Genomic DNA, 18885 nt, shown 5'->3' on the forward strand with positions numbered 1-18885 from the left:
AAGCATTTATCAAGAAGCATTTAAGGATAAGCGGGTAAGCGTGCCAGTTTTTGACCCTAATGGTCCTCTGTTTCATATGCGCAGCAATGTCACAGAAATGTCTTGCTTATTTTCAGCTAACAATTTTATTGTTACCCCGTCTTCCCCTATATCCCCTTACGTATTCTCGTCAATGTAAGCAGCGTCCGAGTTTCTATGAGCATTTTATCAGCTGCATATTGTAGTCCGTCGGTTTTTTTTTTATCATTTCAAGAAACGTCAGCCGTAAAAATCGAATCCAATTGAGTTTGCATGCATGCAGTGAAGTATTTTGGTGTGGAAATGGAGTAAAATTAGTAATGTATTTTTGTCTCTCCAAAGCCGTCATTTACTCTACGAGCAGTTCCTCGTCAAATGATGAATCGACCAAACTCGGCCTTCTTCGATTTGCATGTGGAATCATTCATATTTCTGCTTAAAATTCGGCCATTTTGAATCTTGCATATTTTTCTAAAAAGGCGTGTTTAACATTAAGTTGTACGGAAAAATGAATTATTTCTAGCTAAAATATACGGGGTTTATTTAACCCTTTACCTGTACCTTCGGTCGATTTGAACCTATGCCACTTTGAAAGGCTGTAACTTTTTTTATTTATCGATGAATTTTACTAATTCTTTCTTGACTAGGTGCGCCACTGGAGCTCTGTAATATTAGATGAAATATGGTCCGAAAACTTGAAAAAATATTTATTGGAAATGATCTAAGATTGGACACATCGCAAAAAATCAGCTATTTTCAATTTTATCTACTAATGGATATTTTTGGACACTATTGAAAATTTAGTCAATTGCTGAATTTGTGTATGGGCCCAGATTAGGGGAATTTAGGCCGACATTACATCCATTTCCCCTATCTTAACAACATTTCAATGAATTTCAGAAATTTTTAATGATTTTCATAGTAAATTTACTGGAGTTTCTGTTCATTTGGACTTTTTTTTTCGAGGGGCGGATTTCTCGGGGGAGGGGTCATTGTAAAAATATATCCACGAAGTGGCATATTTTGATGTTAGATATGTTTATATCACAAGATCTCAACCATATAAGATGTTGCTTCCTTCTGCAAATATATTCACGAATACCTGGTCTTCAAAACTACGGATGTAGGATGGGTTTCCTTTTGGTTTGTTTTTTCCGTCGATCTTGTTTTCCGTGTTAAGCACCAATGCTACCGACATGCCAGGAAGGCAGCTCCCACACCTGGACCCTACCTATCGACCCATCAACTCATGAACCGGGGACCAACGGCTTTACTTCCCATCCGAAGGAAGGCGTGATCAGAGATGTTATGCCTCAGAACATCCCGGCGGCGCCGACTGGGATTGAACCCAGGTCTGCTGGGGTGAGAGGTAATCACGCTTACCACTACACCACTGGCGTCGTTTATGTAGGATGGGTCATCATGATCATTTTTTCAGAACAGTGTTTGTTTGATTCCATTTAGGGTCCCAAACAACTGTGCAAAATTTGGGGACGATTGGTTGTAATCCGGCTTTCCGCATTGCGTTTAAAATTTGTATGGAAAACCCTACTTTTTTCAATTTTTATCCCTAGAGACCATAGTTTTGCTTGAACCATGCAAATAACTATGTGCAATTATAGTCCAGGAAGTGCCTAACTACACTGGAGTCGCTTTTTACGCAGATTTCGGAATTTACGCGGTTTTTTTTTAAGCGGAGTCCGAAATTTACGCGGCTTACACCGATTATTTTTATCAATATGGGTATTTTCGGAATAGGGGTGATGTCTAGAGGCCGATAATTGATATCCGGCGCCATTTTAAAATCCAGCTTCCGGTTTCATAAAAAGTGAGAGTATGAGTATTTTTGAACTCGGGGTGATGTCTATAGGCCGGAAATTGATATCCGACGCTATTTTTAAATCTAAAATGGAGGCTTCTGGTTTGATAAAAAGTGGGGAATGCTGTCAAATTCCCATCAATATAGGTATTTTTGGAATCGGGATGATGTCCAGAGACCGGACTTTGATATCTGACGCCATTTTTAAATCCAAGATGGCGGCTTCCGGTTTCAGAATAAGTGTCAAATACCCTACACGGAGATGAAAAACTACTCAAAATTAAGTACTTTTCCCTCAATTCCGGGGTTCAGCCCAATAACCCAAATTTGAGTAAATCGCATATAGTAGTTTCCATTTACACCAGCAAAAAAAAATACCTACTCTTAAGTATATTCTACCCAAAATTAAGTTTAATTCACGTAAATTTGAGAATATGCATTTTACTCAAAAGTAACTTATTGGGCTGAACTATATCGTTGGGTCGAATCTCTTGTTCCTTTCTTGACAACAATAACGAGTGCAAGTGAGAGGCTGAAGTAAATATTAAGTAAAAAGAACTCAAATTTTGGGTAGTATTTTTTCTCCGTGTACAATATGGGTATTTTCGGAATGGGGACGACCGGTGGATGCCGAAAATTGATGTCTGACACCATTTTGGAATCCAAGATGGTGACCATCGGATTCAGAAAAAAATCCAAATAATCTGCAATATGGGTATTTTCAGAACGGGTACGACGTGTAGAGGCTGAAAATCGATGTCCGACGCATAATTGAAATCCAAATGTTGGCCATTGGTTTATAAAAACCTGTGAAATACCTAAAATATGACCGTTCCGAAAATACCCATTTTGTAGGGTATTTGACACTTTGTTAATCCAATAGTCGCCATATTGTATTCCAAAATGGCGTCGGACATGATGTTCCGTCATCTACACATCGTCCCCGTTCCGAAAATACCTATATCGTATGATATTTGACGCTTCTTATGAAACTGAAAGCCGCCCTCTTGGCGTCAGATATCAATTTCTGGCCTCCAGACATCACCCCGATTCTAAAAATACGCATATTTATGGGTATTTGACAGTATTTCAATCAGTACCAATTTTCGACATCTACCGGTCGTCCCCATTCCGAAAATACCCATATTTTAGAGTATTTGGCACTTATTTTGAACCACTGACCGCTATATTGGATTCCAAAATGGCGTCAGACATCTATTTTTGGCATCTACACGTCGTCCCCGTTCAGAAAATACCCATATTGTAGGGTATTTGGCACTTCTTCTGAAACCGGAAGCCGCCATCTTGGATTTCAAAATGGCATCAGAAATCAATTTCCGGTCTCTGGACATTACCCCGTTTCCAAAAATACCCATATTGATGGGTACTTGATAGTATTTCCCACTTTCTATGAAACCGTAAGCTGCCATCTTGAATTTAAAGCTGGCGTCAGATATCAATTTTTGACCTCTGAATATCACCCCGATTCCAAAAATATCCTATTGATGGGTTTTTGGTAGTAACTATTTCCCACTTTCTATGAAACCGGAAACTGTCACATTGTATTTCAAAATGGCGTCAGATATCAATTTCCGGCCTCTGGACATCATCCCGATTCCAAAAATAGTCATATTAATGAGTATCCGGATAATTTTAACTCGATTATTATCCGTTTTAAAACTATCCGGGTTTTTTAGGCGGATTTCGAAATTTACGCGGTTTTTTACGCGGATTTCGGAATTAACGCGGTTTTTTTTACGCGGTTTTTTTTTACGTTGCACGTATCATCCCCCGCGTAAAAAGCAACTCCAATATATTTTTTCAAAAGAAGTACGGTGCTACAATGTCTCGAAAAAAAGTTATAACTGTTCAAATATTTATGGTTTGAATTAGATGCCGAAAATCACTTTTTCTGCCTATGTACCAATGGGAGCCAGATTCCAAACTGAAGTAAATTTGGTGTTTCTTATCTTATCGATTTGGTATGATCAGATGAATTATCCAAAAACAATTGCTGAATGAGTGGAAGATGATCCAGTTGCGCCATCTTAAATACACATTATACAACGCTATCCACAGATCCTGTTCAAACGTTGGTTCCCGACTTGAGCAAAGTTGTTCAGATGGATATGGATGGATGGATATCTTAAACAACAGGTGCTTGTGTGACATTAATTTTGAATTAGGACAAACAATTTAGCATCTTGACTAGATAGAAGGTTCCCGTCTCCGGCAATATTGTTCAGATGAACAAGACCTATTTTATGAGAAAGAGTTTAGTTCTGAATTCACCCTCCAGGTGGCGCTAGTGTCACATTAATATTTCATTGTTTGCCCTAACTCAACATCTTGACTAGAGAGAAGGTTCCTGTCTTCGGCAAAGTTGTTCAGATGAACAAAGACCAATTTTATGGTACAGAGTTTAGCTCATACTTGACTCACCAGGCACCAGGCTAGTGTCACATTAATATTTCATTGTTTGCCCTAACTTAACATTTGGACTAGATAGAAGGTTGTTCAGATGGACAAGGTAAAGAGTTTAGTTCAAAAATCACTTCCCAGGCCGTGCTTGTGTGACAATAGTTTTTTATTGTTCGCCCTAACTTAACTTTTGTATGAACGACTGGAGAGACAGGAGGAAGTGGTGACATCCCTCAAAAACTGTCGACGTAGTTTATGTGCCGTCCCATTACAGTATTTACTAGTTATTCTCTAATTACCTTGACACTTTGCCTAATTGTTCGTTATATGTAATTTAACTCTCGCTTAATTTTTCAACATTACGTGTTCTTTATTTTACAAATTGAATACTTCAAATTGGACACTTCAATTATGAAATGGTGAAATTTATAAGGGAACACTATGGTAATAAAAATTAACATAAAAGAGAGCTTAAAGGGAAGTTTACCGCCCCGAAAATAAAAAATATTTTCGACACGTTTTTATTTATTTTTATTTTTTATTGGAAAATAAAATCAAAAATCCAAGAAAATCAGTTTCTTTCTTTGATTCTTGACAACAATTACATGTAAAAATATTTTTGCTATCTAAACATGAAAAAATATTGGACTTTACGGAAAACCGAAAAGACGATGTTTTGTGGTTTTTTAAGTTCAACTTAATGCCATGATGACTGACAAAACATTTTTTCGCACATGAATTTTCTTTAGAAAATTAGAAAAAAATTTGATTTTTTAAGATTTTTTATATCATTCTCCAATGTTTTAAGAAAAATCGAAACGTAATTTTTTTTTTCGCAGCGGTAAACTTCCGCTTAACGACAGGTTTGGGGTATCATTCAAACTGTTTGGATAGTTTACCCATCCGGGCACAGTTCGTTTATGGTATTTGTTTATTACGGTTATTCTGGTACGAATTAAGTAGCTAAAATTCGCTTTCGCTCAATTTCTCTTCACTAGTCTCTTCCATTTTCGGATTAATCTAATCATCCATTTCTATCACCCTACCTCGAACTCCTCTAAGTACTTTTAGTGTTTCCTTGTTGCTTTTAAATAATGCAATCTTCAACCCCCACACCAGCGTATGTTCCGTAAACCGGAGGCAATTTGATCACTGTTTAATAAAGACTGTACTCGAAAAAAGTGCGACACACAAAAATGGTCGCCAAAAATTCATTATAAAGCCGGATTTTCATCAAAGTTTTATGGAAGAAACTACGACATTATGGTTAGGTTTCTACTTCATTGCTTGATTGCATCTCCCCTCCATAACCGAATGCCCGCACCTTGCCCTTGACACCACTCATAAGGTTTTGGGCAATCGTGGGCATTGCTGCAAAATGTCAATATCACTACCTACAAAATGCTGATGTCAGTATCAGTTCACACAGTTAGAATATCAATATCATTTGCCTCAATGTCAGTGCACAAATGACATTGAATCCGTGAAGAGACCACTGATATTCAACGTTCTGCCACATTTTTTTCTTATGTACGTCCGCTAATCGAGGACCGATCTTTAGAAAACTCATCAGTAATATTAAAACAATGCAACGGCTATACAAAAAAGTTGATGTGTCGAGACAAAAGTAAGATTTTCAACTTTTTCCTAGTGATATCATGCTTACTACGAATATCAATGTCGGAAGTGAAATTCAGTGCTAGACTACACACTTGGTTTTTCCTATCGAACTCGGCTGTGCAAATCATCGGCTAAAGAAGGTTTACTCCGATCTCAGCAAACGTTTCATTTGTTTGCTGAGATTCAGCTAACAATTATCCAAGCAATCAAATGTAACTTTTGTTGAGATCTCAGTGAATCTAATTTTTGCGAGATTTGCACGAGCTCGGTAGCAAAAACTAAGTGTGTAATATCTTACGTCAATTGACATTGTTGACAGCACGCAGCACTGATGGTGGGACCGACTTCTTTTGATACTTTCACTTACTGTTTCTTCAAAGCCAGCTCGTTCTCCAACACGATAGCTGTTTTACGAAGTCTGGCCTTCATGATGGTCCAATACTTCTCAATCGGGTGAAGTTACGGCGAGTTCGGTGGGTTGACGTCTTTTGGTACAAAAACAACATCCCTGTACCAGTCTAACACCGGCCGCGCGTAATGCCAGGATGACAAATCCGGCCAAAACAGCGTCTCGCCTTCACGAGACGTCAGGAAGGGTAGGAGGCGCGTCTGGAGGCATTCGTTCCGGTAGATTTGCCCGTTGATGGTTCCCCTTTTTGATGTACGGCTGGCTCATCTTGCTGCTCCCACAAATGGCCTGCCAAACCAAATCTTTTTGACGAATTTGTCCACCTTCTTCTTCCTTACCTCCTCAGGAACGGCCAACCGTGATGTGGCAACGTAAAACTTCTGCCACGGCAATTGCTTTGTGTCCGGCTTGATGTAGGTCTCGTCGTCCATCACGACGCAACTCGGTTTCCGGTGGATACCGGCACGTTTCATCGTTTTTTGGACAAACCAGATGGAAACATCCGCCTTCTTTGCCGCATCTCGGATCGAAAGATTCGGCCGGCGCTTGAACAGACTCAACACCTTCACTGGATCAGCTGTCTTCGGTTTTCTGCCGTTTGGGACGCAAAGATGTCGTAGCGATTCAAACTTTTTTTATTTCTTTAGATAGAGGTTTGGCTTTATATGAAATTTTACAAACAAAACTTAGTGTATTGCATACCTTGCTTCTAGCATCTGAATGGATTCAGGAACTTTAAATATCTATTGATTAACACCTCTTACTGGTATGTTTAAAAAAATTTAAGATATTCACAGAAGAGTCATTATTCAGCACAACATTTTTGCTGATACCTACTTGTTAATAAATCTACATTGTCTTTGTCCGCTGGTATTCACTTAAGATCCAACACTACCCAAGAATGATATCCTCTTCCCAAGACAACGTAAACAAGCTAGGAAGCAAAATGCAGGATATATGCCTGCCATCCGCAGATAGAAAGCAGCAAACACTCTGCAAACGGCCACTGGCTTTTGGCGTGTTTGTTTTTATTATTCCAAACAATTTCCTTCTTTATAGAGGTTATAAATTATGCTCACATTCTTTATACCTCGATTCTTCGTCCTCGTTCTCGTCGTCACTGCCGTACAGGAATGCGAATGATTCCCTACTCGACCTAACCTTCTCAGCTTCACACGACCAATGCTTTCAAAATTGGTACTGGCGCTACTGGTCTTCAGTTTTTTTTTTCTTTTTCTTTCTTTTCGTCGGCCGGCAAGAGTATAATAAATTCAGTGGAAACCCCATAAATTAAGAAATGCTTCCATATATCCTAACGGCGAAAACTTAAGACGTAAAGTAATGAAAACAGAAAGATACCATGCGGGTGATTAGAAGATTTCAGTTCGTATTTTTTTTTGCAGCGAAATGGAAGCTGTTCAACATACATAAGCTCTCGAATCTAGAATAATCCTCTCCTAAATCGGTATCGGTACCACGTCGAAGGCCCGAAGCGGGTTGGATTTTTTTGGTGGTTCTGTTTTGTCCCCTCGGAATTGGCTGCCGCCGGGACAATGAATTTAAATTGCTTTTCAGACTAATAAAGGAAGGATCGTTTTATCAACACCAAACCAAGCGACAGTGAGGAACAAGGTGTCATTCATGTAAATTGTGACAGATATTTTATTTTCATAAGCTGCTGGCATTCTTTCGAACCTGTCCGTTTTTTTCAACGCTGTGAAAAATACGATGACAGCTCGTGAAGACGAAGAGATTGGCAGAAAAATATGAGTGGAGGGACTTTATGAAAAATTCCGGTTTGACGTGAGTAATTGAAGCTTATGATTTTTAGAAAGCAAACGTGTCTAAGGAAGATAAGAATGCGTAAATTATTAACATCGCAAATTAATGGATTAATTGTTTTTTTTTCGGCAAAGTATCGCCCTCTGTTCAACATGAATGCAAGCATGCAAGGCTGTAACTTGATGTATTTACAGAAAGATGAGTGAGATACTATAGAGAACTACTCCCTCTCTGTAGACATAACAGGAAGTCCCCATTGCGAGCGTATGGAAGGAAATGGGTCAGGAAAATGAAAATCCCTGTCAATTTAATCGAACAAATAAGTATCGTTCTTAGTTCCTGTTGATGGCGCTTTCTTACCCCTGTGTGTCTGGGTTCATTCATTCTGAGGGGAAACAATTTCTGGGCACGTCTTCCTTTGGAAGAGAAGTAAAGCCGTTGGTCCCGGCCCATGTGTTGTCGATGGGTGCGATATTTATCAGGTGTGTAAGTCGCCTACCTGACATTCGATTGCCGTCGATAATGGATAGCAATTGGTGATTGGAGCCATGCACTAATTACGTAATTTTTTTTTTCAACTGTTGGAATATGATCATAAAATCATCGTGGTGTCGACTACCTGGATAAACCTGAAAAATCAGGGAATATCAGGGAATTTCATTCAAATTCAGGGAATTTTTACCCAACCATAAAATAATAATTAAAAGTATGACTGACCTCGTTAGTTTCATACAGTTTAATAAGAGTGAAGTTGAGCAAGAGTACGCACTTAGTTTTAAAATTCATATATTTGTTTTACCATTACATCAAATTTTATTTTATAACCGTGAGTCGATTCCTTGACTAATTTGCCAAAATACCCACTTTAATCTACCCGGTGTAGACTGAGGATGGTTATGAATTTCAAATGTTAAGTTTTAAATAAAGTTGCAAACTTGTGGTTGCTAATTTGAACAGAAATCACTTTTATGATCAGCAAAAAATCAATTTCTACTGGGTTTTGACACATCCCTGAGATGAACTGCGATCGGAGGGTTGGTATAAAGCAATTTCAATCTTTTAGTAGATGCCGTTGTTGGTTGTGATAAAATGTAACCTCCTACGCACCTATAAGGCTAGTGTGTTTTTCTGAGCAGATGCGGTACCTTATTGACTCTGATATAATTTATCGTCCAACTAGATTGGTGCATCTCTTCAAGGACGCTGAATTTAGTTGTGTCCAACAAACATCAATCCTTTGTCGTGTAAATTACGCAATATGAATTTAGGATAATGGTCTTGTTTGGATGGATGATTTTTTTTTTTTATTGTTTGCAGTTGCACGGAAATGATTGAATAAAGATTCAAAGATGCGTAGACAAGCAAGCTTATATATTTGCCGAGATGGTTGCCGAGGCGGTGAAAATCTCGGCAATTGGTTTACCGAAATTCGGTGAAAAACTTTTAATGTTTACGATTTCCAATCCGTGGAACCCGGTCGCGAACTAGCGTACTATCCCGAAGGATTTTCTTGCTAAGCTGGGTCTCGACATGTGCTAAAGGAACATTTATAACGGGGTTAAAGACAAGTGTTTCAAATGCTAGATGGTGGGAAACCAGATGAATTTCTGCCTTTAGCGTAAAGGCCGGAAATAGTCAGAAAAGTAACTTCTAGGGATGGGAAAATTGCCATACCATGGACCTCTCCTAATAACATGGACTAAATCTAGGAAAGAAACGGATCATGAACATGATGAAAACATTACGGCGATTAAAGAACACTGGTTAGTAGTTACTGCTTGAATTGATGTTGTGGCGCTTGTCAGGTTAAAAACTGATAAAATTTTTGATAGTTTTCTATACCTGGATTTTTTTTAAGTACTCAGAAAATATTCACTTCGTTGAATCGACACGCTGATAAAGCTTATCCATTTGAATCAACACATTTTACGTCCTCATGTTGCTTGGTCATGTAGTGCACCGGGAATGAGCACAAACTGGATTGGTCAAATTTAGGAAGGAGCGTCTTCGGCTTTAGAATCCATTGATTTAACTCCAGTTCTTTTAATCTTATATCTCAACTAAATGTGGAGCAGATCTTCCAGAGGGAGTTTGGGAATTCATGAACTTTAGGCACTTCACAATATTCCAGAAATTCTGAAAACTGAAGATAATCCAGGTAGATACCGGCGCCGGCGGTGTAGTGGTAAGCGTGATTGCCTCTCACCCCAAAACGCCTGGGTTCAATACCAGTTGGCGCCGCCGGTATTTTCTGAGGCATAAAATCTCTGATCACGTCTTCCTTCGGAAGGAAAGTTAAGCCGTTGGTCCCCGGTCCATGAATTAATGGGTCGATAGTGTGGGAGTGAGAAACAGTCACGCTTACCCCTTACACCCCCGGTGCCGGTAACAAACGGTTTAGAAACTTTGGATTGTCGAAGTGTTTCTTTAAAAGTTTCTAGAAGTCATTTTAGTTTTAAATGCTTAAATTTTTCTACGTCCCAACTCTTTCAGAAGCTGCGGAGGTCTTAGAGGTCTTCTGCAAGAATATCTGGAAAATGTACTCGCCTATAGAAAGAACCATGAATATCTCATATTTAAAATTTAAATTTTTTAACAACTCTGGGATATTTTAAATTTTTAGAATTGCCCAAAAGCTTTCAATGTTTCTGCAAGTTCTACGAATACGATGAATTAATGATTACTGAATTAATAAATTGGTACTTTCCTCAATCCAAACTATATGTAGACAACTGTTCCTTACTAAATTGTGTGAAACTTTTAATAAAATTTAGAACATAAAACAGTAATCAGACATTTATTTATTTAGATTTCTGAGACGAAACAAAACATCATATATTCATAAAGCTTTGATTTTTTTCCAGAAATGAATCTCTTGAAAAAACTGAACTTATTGATAAGATCTACTGATAGTTATAGATAAAGTTATGAGCTATATACATGGTTTAAAATTTCCTGATAAGCTTTCCGCGAAATCCACACCAAACGAGAATTCCACGAAAAATGCAAAATACTAGCCGGATGTTACAGCCGTGAAATTTGTTTAAGGATGTTTTATCACAGCTGTCGACCATGAGCATGATTGACCGCCCGTGGATGCTACTCTGTTATTGCCTGATCAGATGTAATTATACACAGAGAACCGGACAAATATTCATCTACAATGTATAAAAACTGGTGATCTAAAACTAGGTAATACCAGCGCCGGCCACGTCAGAATGCTGGTCAAGAAAGGAATGGGTAGAAATATGTTGACGTAATACTCGCTTTAATGAAAGCCGAGCATACCTCTGCACTTCCACGAGAAATCACTGGGATGTTGGATAAAAGGGTTGCGATTGCAGCAGGATTCGTTTTGGTTTAAACGATATGCTGGATTGATGTCCTAAAGATTCAATAGCGCGAAGGTTTGAACCCACGGTATTTTGCTCAGTAAGCAAAAACGTTTGCCACTAGGCAAAAGAGCTCCTTATATTATGATAAATCACTTGAGACATAGTTGTTGTTATTACCATGTACTCATATTAACAAATAAAGCGATTAATGAATCTTGAATGTGGAAATTAAAACTCGTGATGTTCTGCTCAGTAAGCAAAAAAAATTGCTCTAAGGCCACCGAAAGCCATACAATCTACGATCGCCTTGTTGATGCAACCATTCAAACACGACAGCGACGACGATAACGACAAGTTTTGCAAAACACGGCTGTGCGATCAACGATCTTTTAAACCCGAAAGCTATGACAAATCACCTTCAATGAATTCTACTTTTACGCGACGTTTATTGATTCAGTTTGATCTTGGCACATGCAGGGTGCCCAGCAAACCGGGAAAACCGGGAAATATCCGGGAATTTGAAAAGTAACCGGGAAAACCGGGAAAAACCCGGGAATTTGGTGAGAGAACCGGGAAAATAAATTAATCATACCATAGGATAAATTTTTAAACCAGAATTTCAAAATAAATCATTGAAACAGAGTTATTCTTTGAATGTCTTGCTCTATTTGCTGCATAATTTTTTTTCAGTTTCCCGTGTTATTGTTTTTAGAATTTAATCACTCAGCAATATTGAAAATTGATTTTTGTCGTCTTAATTTCAGATGTCAAGTGCATGGTCCTTAAAAGAAAATATTGAAGATGCTGAACTTTCAAAACAAAGATTAGTAATATAATTCCCTTAAGCCTATTCGGAGACTTTGATTCCTTTGAAAACATTTTCAAAAATTTCTTTTAACTCTATTCAAAAGAGCAGAAATCTTTCGAAATTTTATTTAGAAGCCCCTTGGAGTATTTTAAAGAATTTCTTTCTAATTCTCAGAATTTTTTGCAATAAATTTTGTTGGAGCTCTGTGATGAATCTTTCGCACTAGGGTTGAAATTATTGCCAGCACAATCTAAGAACTCTGTTTCTTGTTGAATTCTGATCATAATTCTCTTGGAATTCTTCTTAAAATTCATCTCTAATTTTCTTCACGATACCCATACAAATCTCATCAGAATCACGTAGGAATTTTCCGCAATGTTTTGTTTTTGACAACTCCTTTTGAAATCTTCTAAAATTATCTAACAATTTAATTTAGAATTTGCATTCTTCTCCACAGAAATCCTTCCAAATTCATCATGTCAGAATAATTCTGGAAATCTGCTCAAAACTTTTCCTTCGAAAACTGTGTGGGAATCTTTCTCAATATTTGTTTGAAATCAAAACTTTGAATTCTTTTAAAATTTACTAAAAAATCCAGGGTTTGTCCGCTAGATTCTATAGATTTTTATGTAATTTGTTATAACCCTTAAAATGCTTCCAAGTCTCAGAGCGTGACAATTATGACTCCACGACTCATAAGTATTATATTTATTTAATTTTTCATATCTGTGATCTTGAATTTTTTTTCCAAAATCTCACATTTTAATTATTTTTACTCCAAATCTTGCATCACAAAGATTGTTAGTAATCACAAATTTTGAAAAAAAGTTCTAGTTTCAGACACTGCTCAAATTTTAATGCTCCAGAATCTTGGGAATCTTCTTAAATCACATTTTTTGTCCTTTTAGTAAATTCCTTTCAGAGCGTTCTTAAAAATGCGTTCAATTTGGGTTTTTTTGTTTAATATTTACAACCGGGAATTTTTTAAGATTTAAACCGGGAAAACCGGGAAAAAACCGGGAATTTCAAAATGAAAATTCACTGGCCACCCTGCACATGATGAGAACAGATCCCATAAAATTTTCACACTGTTCAGGCAACCGTACCCCTTACATCACAACATGTTAAGCCCGACTCGACTCGACAATTTCCAATCGAAATTAGTTTCATTTGTGATACGATGAAACAAAGCAATTATTATAACTTAAACCGGACAATAGATCACGCGCGATCGAGGCTAACCCGCAACAAAAGGGTTGCTTTTAACTGCTTCTCATTGTCATGGTGAACTCATCGCATGCAGAAGTTGTGCAGCACTAATGTCAGCATCAGATGACACCATCGTGCTTCCTATTGCTAAATGTTCGATGTGAGCGATTCCAGACGAATTCGCAAATCCATCAATTTTCATACACTTTGACTTGGCTGAAAACCCTCAGAAACGCTCCTCATGACCAAAAATATCATTTTGCTTCTTTGGATCACCATTTTGAAGCAAGGCCTTAATTTTGAAAATTATAATTAATACTTGATTTATTTGTACAGGTTCAATCGAATAAACTTTACAGAGCCAAGTTATCATTTTCGTTATACATAGTTAATCCGAATCTTAAATCTAGAGTTACAGGGAATGAACCGAATACTCGCGGTCGTCTCGAGGTTAGTGGATATTTACAATTTTGTGGATGGGGAGAGGGAGGAGGAACATGAACTTATTTCTATTCAACTTGCTTTCAGCCGTACAGTTTTACAATTATTACAAAAACAAAAACAAACCAAACACACAAAATACAAACTAAACACAAAATTAATCAAACTAACAATTTAAGGTTAATATTCTTCAGGAAAACATATATAAGTTTCATAAACTCCAGATCGCGTCTAGCCAAAACATCCCGAACTGGAACATTAGGTTGTCTACCTTGAGCCCGAAGGGAATCGTACAGCTCAGATGTGACTCCACGATGATCAGCACAAAACCAAATGATGTGATCTGCGTCTTGGTAACCATGGCCACATTCACAGAGATTGCTGTCCCCCAGCCCAAATTTTGATAATAGCCTATAGAAAAATGTTAGACTTATCTTCAAAAAACTGTAACTCGAAAAATGTGTGTCCAATCGTTTTGCTGCCTTGGGCAATGTTGTAGGGAAAATCTGAATCTTTTTGAAAAAGAAGTATAATAAATAAATATATTTTTTAAAAAAATTTAAAATATAAATAGTTTATCCCAAAAATGTATTTTTTTTTTACTTTTTTTTTTAGTGTTTTAGGCAAGGTTGCAAATACTCATTTCAGCTAAAATAATGTTTTTCGGAATAATAAAACCAAAAGATGGTATGATGACATGTTTTACTTGTAATTTACAAGAAGAGGTTACACAATATGCGTTTGAAACATAAAACCTGTAAATTTTGCTTTCTATGAGTCACAATCAGCGATTTGCTGATCGCTGAGTGAGTGAGTGAGTGTGTGAAAAATCGCTGATTGTGACTCTCATGAAGTGAAATAAACAGGTTTAATATGTCAAACACATTCTTTGAAACCTCTTCTTGTATCTTACCTATTCAAAATATGATCATAGCATCTAATTATTTCATAATTAAAAAAAATATTCGTCGGGTATTAGTACAAGACACTGAAGAAGTCTGCACATTGTAGACGAAATACGCGTATCTGTCAAGGATAAGCAAATAAAGTAGTGGAATTAAATGGAAAATACTAATCCTTCTCTCTCTCATTATACAGGTATTCCACTAAGACGCCCACATTCATCAGGAAAAAAATATTGTTTTAGTTGAAATGAGTATTTGCAACCTTGGTTTTAGGGGACAATGAATGCCACCTATTGTATTATAGGTCAAGGTAGAGAAATGATGGACAAAAAATGGAAAAATCTCCAAAACTTGGTTCAATTAGTTTTTCGACTTGATATATTGAAAGTACACAACATTTAAAATAAAAATGAACTTAAGTAAAATTTTGCTAAGTCCAGATGTAGTGGTTTAAAAATATTTTTTTTAAATTTTGGATGGTTTTGGCCATTTTTGAATGTACGTCGCGGTTCTCCTGTTCCAACGATATTCTTTTCCGAAAGATCGGGAAATCCACAATAGAAAAGCTCTTGGCAGCTCATCGATATGATCTAAAGTATCCGGAATATGTGTTTGTTTTAAATCCTTTTGATATGATTTCTTGCAAATATGGCTCGTTTGCATCAACTTATTATTGGGATTTTACGAGAATGATTTAATTTATTTTTACATTGTTGTTACAGAAATCCATACTTAACATCTTAGTAATATCAACAATTTTTTTTTCATTGTTACAGTTTGACTGTCTGACTTCTATCTGATTTCTATTAAATAAGACATACTATAAGGTCGAAATCGATGTAGAGCTGAAAGACTATATGTGAACAACTCTGTATCATACAAAAATACTACTTTTTAATTCTTGGAAAATATTACGTAAGAAAGGATCAAACCCCCTTCCCCTCAGAATATTTTGTAAGATTTTGCAAGACCCCCTCCTTCCCTTAAGTAATGAGTGTACGGCCCTTGTTACTCGATTGCAGAACAGAGGCACGCATTACACTTCACAATTTCGAAACTCAAATATTAAAGTTTTTGTGAATACACGTAGCTGAAACTACTAGGGTAAATTTCAGCTTCGACACCTATTGACTGTATTCGGCAACAACAATTTATATGGTAATGTCACTGCATTTTCTCATCAAAACACTTCGCTGAATTTATTCCAAGGATTCCTCAAACTTTCAACTTCAATGTTTTTATGGCTGAGCAAACGCATTTTTACAGTATTTTATTGAAATAAAAACAAAAATAATGCTGCTGATTTCGAGTTGCCGATAATAGAACGGCAGATTAACAAGCAGTTCAAATGGAAAGGTTGCCGAAGAAAAAGAAGCTACCGATAATAGTTGCACTCACCTCCGAAGTTTGGAGCATCGTAAAAGTGTGTTTAAACAGTTTTGGACAATTCTATCGATTGGAATGGATAAAGCAACAGGCAGCAGCTGATTGTGATCAACCAAACACGGCAAATGTGCGCGTTACATAGAAGAAAAAAAAAATCCCATAGGAACGTGGATGCTGCTAAGATTGCCGAGAATACGTAAATTCTCTTACTTGTTGTTTGTTGCGGAGAAGCAAGCAATGTCTTAAATTTACTGATTTATAAATGTCGTTAATCTTGAAATTTGTGCTCTTTTAATTGCAAAGTGTGATGAGAAAAACGACTCTACAAGGAAACAACTTAAATGAAGGAATTAGGAAAAAAAGATTAATAACAATAAACCCCAGTTCTCCACGTTCCAGACAGTCAACAAATTGGAAAATATCTTTCCAAACAGGTTAGCACTGAATCCCCCATTCAACAACGGAAGATAAACCAATTTCATATCGATATTATTCCAATTCAACCAAAAAATATCAAGTCCGATGATAATACCAAGGGGAATCAAACGGATATAAACGGATTGTATATTCTTTTAAGTCCTCGTCAGGCAAGGACACTAAGAAAGGCTAACAAGCAGTAGAAGAGCAAACAACTTGAGCACAAAGCATAAAACTCGAAGAAATATTGAAACGATGAAATACGAACGAAAGTAGGTCACAGGACATTCTGAACGTTTCTTCATCGTTGTTGGTGAAAATCGGAAGCACACCATCGAAAGAACCGGTAGCAGCGTAAACAACGCTCCGGTTGAAACCAAACGAAACCGAAATCGATATCAATTCAATTCTAAAAGAAAGATACAATCCCGGAAGCGATTCCGAAGTACTTTTATTTCCTGTGCCTACATATATGTATATATATATATATATATATATAAAACACGTTTCAATCCGGCAGGTTTTACGCTTGTGATGATAAAGAAATGTCAAATTGAAATCCCATATTCCGGAAGTGGCTCTTACTCGTCGATTTTTCCTTTTTCATGCATGGGAAAATTGGAAGCAATTTTCTCGGACGAAATTCGAAAGCGGTCACCCATAACTCGGAGGAAATGGAACTATTCCAGAACGGTGGGGGGTGGTACGGCAAAGTTTAATCTTGACGAAGAAAGTTTTCCACATTTTAGCACAAAAAGGATTGACATTCTGGCGGCAAGGAAAGTTTTGCCGGTGAATTTTCATATCAAAACGTTTGATCCTTCGCTATTTCAGCGGCAATGAACGAGATTTTCTCAACATTCTCCTGGCAGCTTGTTCATCCATGAAAATGGATGCACGCTGGCAGAATCTTGCTAAATTTTGTCCTCTCGATAGTGGCTGAAAGATGATGCTGTTCATAATAATGGTGATGACGCAGACGATAGTGATGATCATTTGAATGCCGGTGGTGCTCAGACGCATACCGAGATTGTTCGTGAAGGACAACTTTCTCTGACCTTTGCAGTTGAACTTTCTACGGGACCCTTGCAAAGCGGAATATTTTTGTGATAACGAAAATTAAAATTTTTGTATATTCATTAGGATACGGGATGGGACTCATTTTTTTCCATATGCTTCTACTTCTACTGAGACAAAGGACTTATAGAACAAAGCGCTATAAAGCTAACCTGACCTAACCTTAACATTATCTTTTTGCCAAAATTTACACAGCTTTAAATATCTGAATTTAATCCTTAAACGCGCAACGGTTTTTGCTTTTTTGTTGTTGTTGTGAATAATGATTTAAGATGGATGAATTTTACTTTGATTCTGTAAATGATTTGCAAAATTCAGCAATCAAATCAAGAATGTTGTTGAGATCTCACAAAATTTAGATGCTGTACTATTTTGTGATAAGCTAAATTAAGTGTATTTAATTATTTAATTTGATTGAAATAGTTTTGTCTCTAATACGGTTTGTTTTCAAATCATATTGGTCGGTGCAGGGAATAGTCATTACTAGAATGCGATTGTGGGCCCTCATAGCCTAGTCAATATAGACACGCTATTACCAAGCCGGAGGCAGCGGGTTGGATTCCCGGTCCGGTCAAGGAAATTTTTCGGGTTGGAAATTTTCTCGACTTCCCTGGGCGTATAGTATCATTGTGCTTGGCACTTAATATACAAATGCATACAATGGTATTGGCATCGCTCTCAATTAATAACTGTGAAAGTACATCTAGAACACTAAGTTGAGAGCATGCAATAAAATAATATATGATAAACAAAACGCTTTTTTTCCTTGGTTTTTTTTTCCGTCGTTCTTGTTTTCCGTGCTGAGCACCAATGCTACCGACGCCAGGGAGGCAGCTCCCACACCTGGTCCCTACCTATTGACCCATCAACTCATGAACCGGGGACCAACGGCTTCACTTCCCTTGAACCCAGGCCTGCTGGGGTGAGAGATAATCACGCTTACCACTACACCACCGGCGCCGCTTTAGCTGCGTAGCAATAAGCTTGAAATGCGAAGGAAAAAAGAATGCGATGAACGCTATGAATTAAATTTTCTTGATGAAAATATGATTATGAGCATGATTGACCGCCCACGGTTGCTACTCTGTTATAGTCAGATCAGCTGTAATTACACAGAGAACCAATAGACGATGCTTGGGACTAGCAATCAACCTCAATGTGTAAAAACTGGTGATCTCAAACTAGGCAATACCAGCGCCGGCCGCGCCCGAACACAGGTCAAGATAGGAATGGGTAGG

At 37.4% G+C, this 18885-nt stretch overlaps 1 protein-coding gene across 1 annotated transcript in view; it reads left to right on the forward strand.

Moving 5' to 3' along the window:
* The window catches only part of Eip63E (cyclin dependent kinase Eip63E), a 503378-nt gene that overhangs the window by 441456 nt on the left and 43037 nt on the right, over positions 1 to 18885 (forward strand). The window lies entirely within an intron of this gene.

The sequence above is a fragment of the Ochlerotatus camptorhynchus genome, unplaced genomic scaffold (assembly GCF_037179485.1).
Source record: "Ochlerotatus camptorhynchus isolate MF236.1 unplaced genomic scaffold, CSIRO-AGI_Acam_v1.1 ptg000089l, whole genome shotgun sequence".
In the NCBI taxonomy this organism is placed as follows: Eukaryota; Metazoa; Arthropoda; class Insecta; order Diptera; family Culicidae; genus Ochlerotatus; species Ochlerotatus camptorhynchus.